This window comes from Nomascus leucogenys, chromosome 6 (genome assembly GCF_006542625.1).
Source record: "Nomascus leucogenys isolate Asia chromosome 6, Asia_NLE_v1, whole genome shotgun sequence".
Classification (NCBI taxonomy): domain Eukaryota; kingdom Metazoa; phylum Chordata; class Mammalia; order Primates; family Hylobatidae; genus Nomascus; species Nomascus leucogenys.
In genome coordinates, this window is record NC_044386.1 from 69,419,737 (window position 1) to 69,434,508 (window position 14,772).

The 14,772-nt window shown below is 48.6% G+C and overlaps 1 pseudogene; it reads right to left on the reverse strand.

The window, feature by feature from the left end:
* Window positions 1-308: 308 nt before the first annotated feature.
* Window positions 309-1,573, reverse strand: LOC100595813 (annotated as a pseudogene).
* Between the last annotated feature and the right edge of the window lie 13,199 nt (window positions 1,574-14,772).

A 14,772-nucleotide genomic window follows, 5' to 3' on the forward strand; every position in this document is an offset into this window, starting at 1 on the left:
GCCCACAGGCCCCGTCCTCGCCTCGCCCAGGGGGTCAGCAGTCGGTAAAGCGTGGCCAGGCGTGCCCACCGCAGTCCCTGCTCCCCACCCTGACCATCCGGGCCCAAACACACATGGACAGTAAGACCAGGTTTCAGACCACAAAGTCAAGAGGAAGGAGGACGTTCTCAGTGGCACCACGCCACGCCCCTCTGCCATGATTCTGAAAAGGTTTCACCAGAGTTGCCACTCTGGGGAGATGTGATCTGTCCCTGTGACTGGTCACATTGCCTCTGTAGCGGGGCGGCAGCAGCAGCAGGGCAGGACTGCTAGGCGTCGTCACTGCAGTGGTCCGGAGCGGTCAGCAGGGGGCGACTATCTCGGGCCATGCTCTCCCACTGCTTCACCATGACGTACAGCCTCATTGTTGCCTGGGCATCCTGAATTGAACAGTGCTCCGCCTGCTGGACCTGGAGCCCAAGGATCTTCTCTGAAAGTAGTCTCAGAGACGGCCTTACACTCTTTACTTGACTCTTGAAAGGTTTATATTTCTGTGTGTCCCGAATCTTCTTTTTTGGGTGATCAAGAAACAGTACCTTTAGGTCATTATGCAGAGCATGCCCCACTAGAATTCTGCCCTTCAGCGTCTCTACCACTTCCTTCTGAACAACTTCAAGCTCTTCTCCCTGCTTGAGGTTCTTAGGCTGAATCCCACTGACCGCTGTCCTATAGTCCGTCACGGGCTCGGTTGGTTTGACGTACTTGTCATAAACGCACTTCCCATACTGGTTCATGATGGACACACGGGCGGCCACACTCTCCTCCCCCTTAGGGCCCACGCCCCCCATCTCACAGTCCAAGGCTAAGGCTCTTGTCAGGCCGCCGAAGGCCTGCGTTTTCATGAGGCTGAGGCTGACGCTGCCCTCGCTCTGACCCACCTGTTTCCTCGCTGTCTTGGCCGCCTCTGGACCTATGGCAGCTTCGATATCCGCCGGGTCCACGTCGTCAAACCAGATGTCTTCCTCGGTGGGTGGGGCCGGGGCTGCCTCCTTAGCTTTCCGCTTCTTATGCTTGATGTCCCCTCGTTCTGGAACAATATCACCATTTGTCCTTTCCTTGGTTCCTTTCTTATTGTGCTCTGCTCCACTGGCTTTGGTGCGAGGTACTGGCGCCTTCCTGTCCATCTTGGAGCTTGAAGGAACAGAGCCCCTGATGGCCTCTTGGTCTTTTCCTGCCGGCATCTCCTCTCCCTTCACTTGAGGCGAGGTCTCTTTTTTGTTTTGCTGGATAATTTTGGGCTTCTTTTTGGAACCCATCTGAGAGATGACAAGAGGCTTTTCTGGGGCCTGAGATTTTTGTTTCAGCAGCCACTCTTGCAGCGCCTTCTAGTTTTGAGAAAAGTCTTCTGGTGCCTTTGGAGGTCGCACCACAGCACCGGGGCCGCTTCCTGGCTTCTTGCTTTCTTCCTGCGCCTTGCTTTTCCAAACCTTTTTTTCTTCTTGTTTTTCTTCTGAGTGAGCGTCTTGACAGGACCTGGCTTAGCCACGGGGCTGCTCGGGGCGCGCTTGGAGGCGGGGAACTTCGCCTTCCCCATCCTGCTGCTGTCCAGCTCCTGGGCCGGCGGCCACCCGAGACCTTGGCCTCCCCGGGCCCGGCGCCCTGGCAGCACAAGCGCCTGACCAGGCCAGGCCGAAACACACCCGCCGCAGGGACCTGTATTTTACTTTTTTGAGACAGAGACTCACTCCGTTGCCCAGGCTGGAGTGCAGTGGCACAATCTCAGCTCACTGCAACCTCCGCCTCCTGGGTTCAAGTGATTCTACTGCCTCAGCCTCCCGAGTAGCTGGGATTACAGGTGTGTGCCGCCACACTTGGCTAATTTTTGTATTTTTAGTAGAGATGGGGTTTCACCATGTTGGCCAGGCTGGTCTTGAACTCCCGACCTCAGGTGATCTGCCTGCCTTGGCCTCCCAAAGTGCTGGGATTACAGGTGTGAGCCACCATGCCTGGCCTGTTTGAGCATTTTAAATATGTGATTCCAGTGCTTTTTGGCCACCATTTTTTTTTTCCTTGATGTGAATTCAGCGGTGAATCTTATGGGAATTCTTTTGTAAGGGACAAGTTTTTGTTTTGTTTTGTTTTGTTTTGTTTGTTTGCAGGTTTTTAAAATTGTCTACTTGATTTTGGCTTTCAGCTTTTTTTTTCCCCCAGCACTTTTACTATTTGAGATATAGTACATTTTACTCTTTGTGGATCTGTGTGTTTATCCTACTTGGAGTTTGTTGAGCTTCCTGGATGTATATTGTTTTTCAATCAACTTAGAAATTTTACAGTCATTATTTGTTTGAATATTTTTCCTTCTCTTCTGTCTCCTCTCCTGGTATTCTCATGATGCATATACTAGTGTGCTTGATGGTGTCTCGTGTATCTCTGAAGCTCTGTTCATTTTTCATTTATTTTTCTCTTTGTTCTTTGGCTTGCATACTCTCTGTTGATCTATCTTCAAGTTAATGAATTCTTTCTCCTGCCAGTTTTAATCTTCTGCCAGCTTAATCCACTAAAAACTCTAGTGAATTTTATTTCCATTATTGTACTTTCCAATTCCAGTATCTTCATTTAAAAAATAATTTATCTCTCTTTGTTGCTGTTTCCTATTTGATGTGATATTGTCATCATACTTTACTTCTTGAATCATGGCTTTCTTTAGTTCTTTGAACATATTATAATGGCCACTTTAAAGTCTTTGTTAAATCTGACACCTATTTAGCTGCTCTCGTCACAAAAAAGTAGCTACGGGAGATGATACTATGTTCATCAGCATCACTATTGTAACCATTTTTCTGTGTATACATATCTCATAACATCATGTTGTAAACCTCAAATATAGACAAATAAAATTTATTTTTAAAAATCTGACATCGAGTTACTCTCACAGGAAGTTTCTTTGGCTGTTTTTTTTTTTCTGAGGTACAGATGATGCTTTCCTGTTTCTTAGCATGTTTCATTATTTTTTGCTGGGATATTTTAGATAACAGACAACATATTGTAGCAACTCTGGGTGCTCGCCCCCATTTCCCCCAAAGAGTTTGCTATTTACTTATTTATTTTTTAGTGAAGGGCTGGATTGTTTAAGTGAAACCTACTCCCCCTGGTGTTGAACATTTGCTATTGCTTCTTCAGGCAGCCTTGGCTGCACAGTCACAGTGATGGCAGTGGTTTTGGCAGTCCCTCTTTGACTGTCTCTTTCTCTGACCACACCAGCTTTAAGCTCCAGTAATTGCTGGCTGATTGTGGTGTTGTTCTCAACAATGCCCTTGAGATTCAATTGTTCTACAGACGGAGTCAATCAAATACAGGATCCTTTGAAGGAGTGGTTCTGGAGGTTGGTACCGTTGGCCCTCCTTATCATTGAGTTCCACAGCCATGCGTTCAACCAACCGCAGATAGAAAATATTGTTTGTTTGTTTTTTTTTAAAGAAGAAGATGGTTGTGTCCATACTGAACTGCCTTTTTTCTTTGTCATTATTCCCTATACAATACAGTATAACAAATATTTACCTAGCATGTATATTGCATTAGTATTTACCTTGCATAAGTAATTTAATGATTCAAAGCATACGGGAGGATGTGTGTATTTTATATGCAAATACTAGGCCGTTTTATACAAGAGACTTGAGCACTCATGGATTTTGGTATCCTTGGGGAGTCCTGGAACCAATCCTTGTGGATATGAACTGAATTTGATATATGTTCTGACTCAAGATGAACTCCTCAGGTTCGCTGGGAAAAATCTCCAAGCAATGGTTATTGAGCTGGGGGTGGGGACAAGAGTGCACTTCTCTCCAGGTGATAGTCCCACCTTAGGAGCTAGGCACTTGATGGATGGAGGTGGGCAGTAGCTTTGGGTTTTTTCAGCTTACCTCTTCTGGTGGGGCCTCACTATTCTCAGCAGCACTGTGCCCAAGGCAGAGCCTTCGTGTCATGAGTGGTGGCTGGACATCAGGGAGCCCCCACCTTTCGTCACCCTCACCTTGAACTTAACCTCAGGCAGCTGGAGGCAGGATAAGAAATGCTGACCTGCCTCTCCTGGGAAGATACTGTGGACCTCCAGCTGAGACTCCAGGTACAGGCGAATGTGGCTGCTTCTCCTACATGCAGATAAATGCAGCTGCTTCCCACTTATAATTCTGGAACAGTTTGTCCCCATCCACTGCACCTTGCTCCTCAGGCTGGAGGGTCTACAGGGCAATTAGACTCAGCACCGCTTCTGGTCCTCTCAGCTGGTCCTGGATGGGCAAAGCCTAATGGGAATCTCAGTCTTATTCAGATGCCTGAGTCTCCCCAGCCCTCCTCTGCTCCTCCTCCCTATGGTGGTGCTGACTGCGGGTGGGCACTCGTCCTGTCTTCAGGGCATGCTGGCGCTGCTCCTCTGGTGCCCCCTGGGGAGTGTGGCTGAGGTCAGAGGCCTTGTGGCTGGTGTCTGGCCAGTTTTGGTGTGGACCCCTCGCTAGGCTCTGCCCACCTCAACTCCCCACGGCCCCAGCAACATCACTCAAACAAGCTGTGTTTGCACACATGTGACTCAGTGATTTCTTCTGTAGGATTTTATTCTGCAAATGTACTCACGATTGAGTAAAGACAATGACAAATGTGTTCACTGAAGCAGTGTTTGTGACAAAAGTCAGGAAACACCCAATGCCCACCAAACAGGATGACTTAAGTAAAGTATCATCCATTCACACGATGGCACGTGCCTTTCTAGAAAGCAGGATTCTGTGGTCAGGACATTTGGACATGTGCGCAGCATGCTCCCACATGCACAAAGCACTCACACAAATATCCTCATACATGCGCATATGCCCTTGGGTGTCTGGAGGGACATGTGGCACGTTGCAGGCTGCGGCTCCTTGGGAATGGGTGTCCAGACCCCAGTTCTCTGCATCACTCTCTTTTAACTAAATCAGCATTTCATCCCTTTTAAGCCCGCTTTCACCATCCTTCTATTATATGTGTTTAAAACCCATTCATGACTTTATAAAAACATCTCTTTGGGAAAAACTGAGCCTGGGAAGGAAGTGTGGATTAGGAGTTTTGTTTTTTCCTTAAGATGATCTATTTTCTCCCTGCTGTTTGCAAGTTATTTTCATGAGCCATTTGGGAATGTCCTTTTTATTTACCGTGGATTCCAGACAAACACAGACTCTTGTACTGCACAGCACAGCCCGAAGCAGCCTTGGCCCAAGAAGCCGTCTGGGCTGGAGCTAACAGTGTGACTCAGCTGGGACCTAGTTTTCCCAACCTGCCCTGCCTGCCGCAGGGGCATAGGCAGCTGTAGGTAGAGGTGGAGGTGCCCCAAGACAAAGGGGAGACCCCCACAGGGTGCCTTCTGGTTACAGAGGGGGTCCGCCAGGATCTCTGCCTGCAGCTGTGAGACACCTGGACTGGCTGTTTTCTCCCCCTTAGCTTTTGTGGGCAGAGATTCCAGGTGCAACTGTGGAGGAAGAAAACCAAAATGGTCTCTCATGCAAAGCTGCGTCCCACGAGGTGGCCTGGTGAACCATGAAGAGCAGGCCTAGCTGGCTTTAGGACCCTGCAGGCTGGGGTGAAGGGAGTGTGGGGATTTTCTAGGTTAGGGGCCTCAGGGCAGGTCTAGTCCCATTTTGTCAAAGTCCCTCTGATGGCAGCACAGATGAGTGGTGTCACTGACTTTGAAGGGATGGACCTGAGTTGAAGCATATGACAAAATGAGCTCCAGCAACCCTGGGGGTCTCCCCCAACTCAGGCTGAAGGGAAGCAGAGATATGCTGTAGCCTTTGCCTTTCTTTCCTGAATTTCTCCTTTCTCCAGGGATCCTGTTTCCTTTGATTGGAAAGTGGTATAGAGCCCAAGATCTGGGCGCTGGGTGTTCTCCTGGCCACTGGAGAGTTGCTGCTCTAGCCTCTCTCAGTGGAGAGAGCTAGGACACGTATGTATGTGTACTCACCCGTTTGTATATCATGTTAGTCTATTTGCATTGCCATAAAGGAATACCTAAGGCTGGGTAATTTATAAAGAAAAAAGTTTATTTGGCTCATGGATCTGCAGGCTGTGCAAGAAGCATGGAGCCAGCATCTGTTTCTGGTGAGGACATCAAGAAGCTTTCAGTCATGGTGGAAGGAAAAGTGGGAGCTAGTGTGTCACATGCCACAGAGGGAGCAAGAGAGAGGGGAGGGGTGTCAGGCTCTTTTCGACAACCACCTCTCGTGTGGACTGACAGCACGAACTCACTCATTACCGTGAGGAGTCACCAAGCCATTCATGGGAGATCTGCCAACATTGGGGATCACATTTGGATCACATCCAAACCGTATCATATCCTGTGCCTTTAGTGATTTATCTCTGTCCCTCTGTCCACTGAACTAAGCCTGGATTCACACTGATGTCTCAGACTCAAGGCCAGCCCTACAGGACCCATTCCTGTCCCCACTGTCGATCCATACCCCCCTTCCACACTCGCCACAGTGAGACACTGGCTCTAACCACCCAGCATGCCTTCACCTGTTTGTTCAAGCCCAGTGTACCTGTGTGGAAGCTTCGGAATCATTAGCCTGCTCTCACTTGAAATGCATGTGCTAAGTAGAGTATCACTCCCTTTGTCTGCTGGTGTTTCCAGTAAGAACACCGCTTTCCCAACACTCTTAGGCCAGCTCCTCCTCCCACCCCCTCATGGAGGTCATGTTTGTAATTCAGTGAGTATCTTATCACAGTCTGTGTTCCATCCTGGGATTCCCCAACCTTCTGGTTGAGGTTTTGTAATTTGCATGCATTAAAAGTGAACTCTTTGTAATGTGTACAGTTCTATGGGTTTTGACAAACACAGAGATACCTGTAGCTAGTACTCCAGTAGCAGACAGAGTAGCTCCATCACCCTAAAAATTGTCCTGTGCATCCCCTTTATAATAGCCACCTCCTGACCTTCTGAATCTCATAACCCCTGATGTGTTTTCTGTCCTTATAGTTTCATCTTTTGCAGAATGTCCTATGAATGGAATCATATGATATATAGCCTTTTGGATCTGGCTTCTTTCATTTATGCTATTTCATTAAAAAAAAACAGTTTTAGTTTCACCAGAATTTTTAATCATGTGTTTTATCTTTTTGAAAGTAGTGATATACCTAATGCTAAATGACGAGTTAATGGGTGCAGCAAACCAACACGGCACATGGATACATATGTAACAAATCTGCACATTGTGCACATGTACCCTAAAACCTAAAGTGTAATAATAAAAAAAAGAAAGTAGTAAGCATAGCCAGTTAAAAATCTCCATGTGATATCCTCACTACTTGGGGCTTGTGAGGGTCAATTTCTATTGCCTATTGTTTCTACTAGTTTTCGTTTGTGTTGATTTTTCTTCTTGAATGCCTGGTTCTCTTTCATTTTGAGTTGGATATTACGTATGCAAAACTTTATAAAAATACTTTGAAGCATAGGATAATGTTATTATTGTTATTTTTACAGAGACTTGCTTCTGGCAGGTTCACAGCATAAACATCCTCTTTAATCCAGCTCAGGAATTGAGGTCTCCTGAGCCACGATGATGACTAAAGCCAGGCTGTAGCCCTCATGAGGGTTAATTTTCTTGTTTTTTCAGAGAAGGCAATCTTTTGGTATCCCCATGCAAAGGGTGACACCCACCCCAACTAGTCTTTCTTTTTTTTTTTTTTTTGAGATGGAGTCTTGCTCTGTCACCCAGACTGGAGTGCAGTGGCGTGATCTCGGCTCACTGCAAGCTCTGTCTCCCGTGTTCATGCCATTCTCCTGCCTCAGTCTCCTGAGTAGCTGGGACTACAGGTGCCCACCACCACGCCCAGCTAATTTTCTTTTGTATTTTTAGTAAAGACAGGGTTTCACCATGTTAGCCAGGATGGTCTCCATCTCCTGATCTCGTGATCCACCTGCCTCAGGCTCCCAAAGTGCTGGGATTACAGGCATGAGCCACCACACTCAGCCTCTTTTTTTTTTTTTTTTAAAGATGGAGTCATGCTCTGTCTCCCAGCCTGGAGTGCAGTGGTGTGATCTTGGCTCAGTGCAACCTCCACCTCCCGGGTGCAAGTGATTCTCCTGTCTCAGCCTACCGAATAGCTGGGACTACAGGCACCCGCCACCATGCCTGGCTAATTTTTATATTTTTAGTACAGATGGGGTTTCACCATATTGGCCGGGCTGGTCTTGAACTCTTGACCTCAAGTTATCTGCCTGTGTTGGCCTCCCAAAGTGCTGAAATTACAGGCGTGAGTCACTGAGCCTGACCCCAACTAGTGTTTCTATTCTTGGTGGGCCCTGAATTCTGCTTTTTGTCCCCTTAACCCTACAAAAGATCTTCATGTTTCTTTGTCACTCTTCCAGCATCAGCAGTCACCTCTAGACTTTATACAGTCCTAAACGAGGTCATTCTTTATAACCTCGTTAATCTCATATCTTTAGCAGATGTTTCTCATATTTTGAGCAATTTTTAAGTTGTTGGCTGGATTGATGGGTGGACAGATTAGCTGGGTTGATTCAGATGAGTTTATTCATCCCTCCTGGCAGTGGAGATCCCTGTTTGTCTCTCGGGCAAGCCCTTCCACCAGATCATTGGCCCCTGAGCTCACTCTCCACTGTAGGCTTGGGATGTGGACTTGTTCTTCACTCTGGGGCACTGAGACCCATTTCTGAGCAAGATCCTTGAACTGAATCTGAGGAACGTTCTTGCGGTGTTGTGCCAGATCCCTATAGACTCCAGTAGGGATGGCACCATGTCTAAGAGCTGGAGCCAGCGAATGAGACCTAGGGTTTACTGGGGCACTTCCAGTGGTGGCAGACTAGACAGGAAGATTGCTACCATTTGTAAAAGGCAGACAGTTTATGTAGCATTTTCACTTAGCACCCTCCACCTAGCAACCTCTATTTAACCCAGAACAAAGGGCTCCTATCCCCTGTACAGTCTGCATTCCAAGGGATGGGCCAGGGGTTTGGATGTCCTTCATGGATAAGAAGTGAATCTCCAAATTGGCCACTCCTGGATTCCTTAACTCAGAACTCTGCCAACACTCAGACCATAGGACCATTCTCAGGGTAAGCGCCAGTGATGGCTGTCAGATGCCTCCGTCATACATAGAGGTGACCCAGATACCCTGGTGTTCTGTGACTGTGCCGCTGGTGTTTGTGGCCAGCACCCCAGAGGAGCTCCGAGGTGGGTCCTGGCATATACCTACTAATTCACCTCCTTCCTGACCGGCATGTGGCCCCACTCAGGGCTTGTTTCTCTTTTTCCAGAAGGTTAATTAATTAATACATAATGTCCAAATTGAAAAAAATAAATATTTCCACCATTTTATCATGTACATTTTGGAATGACATTATAGAATGCTGTTATAGAATGCCAGCTCACAAGTTCAAAGTCAGGGTGCCAATGACAGAGTCATTTCCTAAAGGCTTGGGAGGGAAGCACAGAAGAGAATTCGAAGTCTTACCTTAAAGCCTTTGGTTAGCGACATGAGCGCAGCATTCCAGTTCACAGCCAGGTTCTGCCCAGGGCCCTCTGCCCCCTCCTCCATCACTGACCTTTCCTGTTTGCCGTTCAGCCTGATGGGCCTTGGCACCCCTAAAGCAGTGGGTGCCTTGGCCACAAAGCACCTGCTACACGGCGGACCAGAATAGCAACATGCGTGCCAGGAATAACAATGAGCACGGACAAAGCAGGAAAGGGCCCAGGGTTTATTTCAGGAGCTTGGGGGAGGAGCCATAAAACACACTCAAATGAATCCTCATCCCCAGACCATCAAAACCACTTTTAAAGCATTTTCCTCCAGGGGACAGGGTTGGTTACTCTTATTCCATCTCCCCTGGGTAGAAATTCTCCTCATGGTGGCAGTGCTGAGGCTCTTAGAAAAGAATTTTTAAAAACCTGGTACAAAAAGGAATCTAACTAATGAAGTTGATGATGATGATTATTATTTTTTTGCCCAGGCAGGAGTGCAATGGAGCAATCTCGGCTCACCACAACCTCTGCCTCCCAGGTTCAAGCGATTCTCCTGCCTCAGCCTCCTGAGTACCTGGGATTACAGGCATGTGCCACCATGCCCGGCTAATTTTGTATTTTTAGTAGAGATGGGGTTTCTGCATGTTGGTCAGGCTGGTCTTGATCTCCCGACCTCAGGTGATCCGCCCACCTTGGCCTCTCAAAGTGCTGGGATTAAAGACATGAGCCACTGTGCCCGGCCTATGAAGTTGATTATTCTTAAAGAAGTTGTTTTTGAATATGATGTGTTTAGTATCTGTGGTGTTATTATATATATACATATGTTTCTATCCACGGTTCCTGGCTTCTAACTCCCATAGCCTGTGTTAGGGTCTTTTGTTATAACGCTGGGTGCTTTAGGTCTCAGGAAACACAATCTCTCTGGTCTTCTCCTGACCTCCTTTTACCTGCCCCAAGACAGGGCTCTATTCCTCCTGCACCTTTCTGATTGTGGGTCACCAGATCCTCCCCAGAGGGAGTCCTGCCCTATACCTTGGGAGGTGGAATGCTGATGTCACAGAGCTGCCATCAAAACCCAAGAGGACTGGGTTTGGGAGCTTCCCGAGAGCTGAACACGCGGAGGTTCCTTGAGGGTGGCGCCCAGGGAGGGCACGGAAGCTCCATGCCCCTTCCCTCGATTTCATCCTATGCATCTCTTCATCTGTAGTCTTTGTAATATCCTTTATAATAATAAATATTATATAATAGTAAACGTGTTTCTTACTGAGTTCTGTGAGCTGCTCCAGTAAATTAATAGAACCCAAAGAGAGGGCTGTGGGAACTCTAACTTGAAGCTGGTTGGTCAGAAGTTCCAGAGGCCTGGACTTGCGCCTGGCGTCTGGGAGCCGGGCAGTCCTAAGCGAGGATCTGCCTCACTTCCCAGGTAGACAGCGTGGGAGTCGAAGTGGAGGACACCCAGCTGGTGTCTGCTGCCTGGTGTGTAGGAGAAACCTCCACGCCTTTGGTCACAGAAGTCTTCTTCTGTGATGATGGTTGTGGTGGTGTGAGAGCAGAGGAAAAACACAACTGAGAGAGTTTTTCCAAAACAGTATCATTGCTCATTTCTATTTTCCGGTAGGAAATGTATGGGTTGGGCGTGTTCCTCCAACTGCTTGCCCGTGACAAAGGAGAATAAACTGCTGGGCTTTATTTGATAATAAACAAAGCATCAAGCCCAACCTTCCAATTTTATTACTGTTGGGTGTAGCACAAGTAGGTTATAGATTTCAGATTATGAATTACTGATCAAAAACTGCAGTAAAATCTAGAACTACAGAATTAACTCACTGGTTAAGATACTAGATTTGAAAGGAGAAATAAATAATTGGTTGGCTACAGGCAACTTACTTTTTTTCTCCTGGGTGAGAAGAATAAAACATGAAAAACCCTGATGTGGACACAGCACGTGGCCAACCAGGGGACTCTTCTTCTACGGTGCTCACCATGCAGGTGTCCAGCTCTCACCTCACTGCTTAGGGCAAAGCATTTTCTGCAAACGTGGGAACTCTGACAGTAGCTGTTCCTTGGACTGGCAGGAAATATTATACGCTTCGCTGGTTCCTACCCCTGAACCAGCCTCTGAGGTGCTCCTGCTGGTCCTGGGAGGCCAACAGCAGACAGGCCTGGGCTCCCGCCTCTCCTCCTCCAGAACTCCTCTTTCTGTTCTGCTGCCGAAGTGCTCAGGCGAGGGCTGCTGAGCTCATCAGAGCAAGGGACACGTGGCTCAAACACCCTCATCCGCCCCGCAGGGAACTCCAATTCCAGTGACTGGGATGAGTTATGGAAACCTGGAAAGTCAAAAACACAGAGCACAAATCTGGAACTGATGAGTGCTGGGACTTTGTTGAGACAGAGTCCATGGAGGAAGGCGAGCTAGCACAGTGGGAGCCATCAGCGGCCTCATGCTGCCCAGCTGTAAGTGCAGGGAGGCAGGGACAGACTTGAGTGCAGGAGGGCCATGCTGTCTCCTGCAGTGAAGCCTGGTGGGGACCAGGACTGCTCTGGTCACATTTTCTTCCTTTCATGGCCCCTGCACTGTTTGTGACAATAGGGTGGACAAGAAGGGGCCAAGGAGGATGGTGCCCGCCTAGCTCTGATGACCTGAGGGCTGGCCAGCACCACCAGCTACTGATGCATGGCCCCTCGTCACTTCTGGCTTCCTGTCCCTCTGCAGGCTTGTCCAGGACAAGTGCAGATTTAGGGACTCGGCCAAGTTATCCTGCAGCCTAGCTCGGCTCCTTCCTCCCTGTGTGACCCTGGGCAGATGATCTTATCCCTTCTGAGCCTTCGTCCACAAAACTGCATTGGTGATCCTCCCCATCAAGGCTGTGAGAGTGGCCAGGCTGTGTCAGGACAGCCCTGGGCTCACTGTAGGAGCCCCCAGACCCAGGGGAAAGTGGCCACCGCCCTGGGTCTTATTGTCCCTGTTCCTTCTTGTCACCGCAGCGCCTATGCTAACTTTCCTGCCTTCTGTACCACTAAGGGAGGACACTGGGCTGTGTTGTTCCTGGGCAAATCCACAACACTTAGCCCAGCAAGAAGCAGTCCCCAGGCAGTTTGTGGAAGGAGTGCATGTCCTATCTGCTGGGGTGCCCCTTTGTCCCCTTCTCTGAGTAGATCAGGGCCCTGTGCAGCCCTTACCTCCCCTGAGAAGTCTTCCTTCCTGGGCAGTCCCTGCCTGGGGCAGAGCTGAGCCCTAGTGCTTTGTGGAGCTCCTCCCAGGGCACTCCCAGACACTCCCTGGGAGTTGCATGGCAGGGAGTCACCTCTGTTCCCCGAGCAAGGGGCATGCCCGGGCTCAGGCTGCTTACCCAGCTCACCTGGGCGCAGAGGAAGGCTTCTCTTCTGCACCAAAGGAAAGGGTGCTAATCACACCATGGACTGAGCCTTCAAAGGCACAGGGGCAAATCAAGATCCTGGCACCCAGGAACCAAACACCTGAGGGAGGAGAGGAGGCACAGGTGGGGCTGACCAGGACAGAGGGCAGAATGTGAGCTCAACCTCCAAGAGGAAGGGAGCAGGGGGAGGCATGAGACAGGGGAGGCTCCCGGGAGCAGGCACACATGGCACAGGCCTGTGCAAATATGCCGTGGGGCATGGCAGGATTCTGTGCTTCCATGCATGTGCCTAACTCAGATGTGGAAAACCCCATGTGCAAGGAAGAGACAGCCACTTGGGCTGCTCCAGGTACGTTTGTGGGGGCTACTGCATGGGCACCAGAAAAATGGACATGGTATGCTCCTGTCTCAGGTAACTGAATCCATTTGCTGGTGGAATGGAAAACCATGCAATCTGTTTGGATCACTGGCAATTTCTAATAAAGTTAAGTACACACTTCTCATCCTGTGACCCAGCAATTTTACTCTATGTATTTTTTTTTTTTTTTTGAGACGGAGTCTTGCTCTGTAGTCCAAGCTGGACCTTTGCCTCTGGGGCTCAAGCCATTCTCGTGCCTCAGCTTCCCCCGTAGCTGGGATTACAGGCGTGGGCCACCACGCCCGGCTAATTTTTTTTTTCTTTGAGATGGAGTCTTGCTCTGTCGCCCAGGCTGGAGTGCAGTGGCACGATCTCGGCTCACTGCAAGCTCCGCCTGCCGGGTTCAAGCAATTCTCTGCCTCAGCCTCCTGAGTAGCTGGGATTACAGGTACCCACTGCTACACCCAGCTAATTTTTGTATTTTTAGTAGAGACAGGGGTTTCACCATCTTGGCCAGGCTGGTCTTAAACTCCTGATCTTGTGATCCACCTGCCTCGGCCTCCCAAAGTGCTGGGATTATAGGCGTGAGCCGCCGCGCCTGGCCCCGGCTAAATTTTTTGTATTTTAGTAGAGACAGGGTTTCACCATGTTGCCCAGGGTCGTCTGGAACTCCTGAGCTCAGGTGATCCGCCTGCCTCAGCCTCCCAAAAGTGTTGGGATTACAGGTGTGAGCCTCCGTGCCTGGCCCACTCTATGTATTTATCCAGAAGAACCGAAAGCCCATGTCTACCAAATGCTTACAAATGTTCATAGCAGCTTTATTCCCAAACGGGAAATAACCCAAATGTCCATTAACAAGAAAACAAACACACAAATGGTGGTGTGGCCAATGCAATAGGAGACTATTCATCAATAAAAACATTACAAACTGCTGAAACCCACAACAATTGCAATGAATCTCAGAAACCTCAGGTTGAGCAAATGAAAACTGACTAGAAACAGCACATGCTGCATGTGGTTTAAGGACAGAATAAATCTAAAGTGAGCACACCTGTGCAATAGCTGCTTCTGAGGGCAGGGGGCAGTGGGAAGGGCAGGAGGGTCTCACGGGTGGTGGGAATGTTCTGTATCTTGGCTGTGATGATGACCTGGGGGGTGTCTTTGCCAAAATTAATCAGACTATACTTTGATATTTGTGTATTTTACTGTATATAAAATACACCTCAATAAAATTAATTTTATTGGAAAACACTGCAGATTTGAAGGTGAAGTTTCTTACTTAGGTAGCCATATTGTAGACTCACAGCAATGCATCAGGTTTTCCAGAAGAATTCCAGAGCCACCTGACAGGTATGGAGCTCCTTGACTAAATGTGAGCCAGGCACCCTGGAGAAAAGTCCTTGGAGAAGGGGCCTGGCCATGTTACCCCAGATGCCTATTGCCCATGAGCCTGTGGCTTTTCTCTAGGGTGACTGTGCCCTGGGGCCAAAAGAGTTGTTCTGACAAATGTCTCCTCCTGAGTTACGGCAGGGGAGGGGAATGCCTTGATAATCCA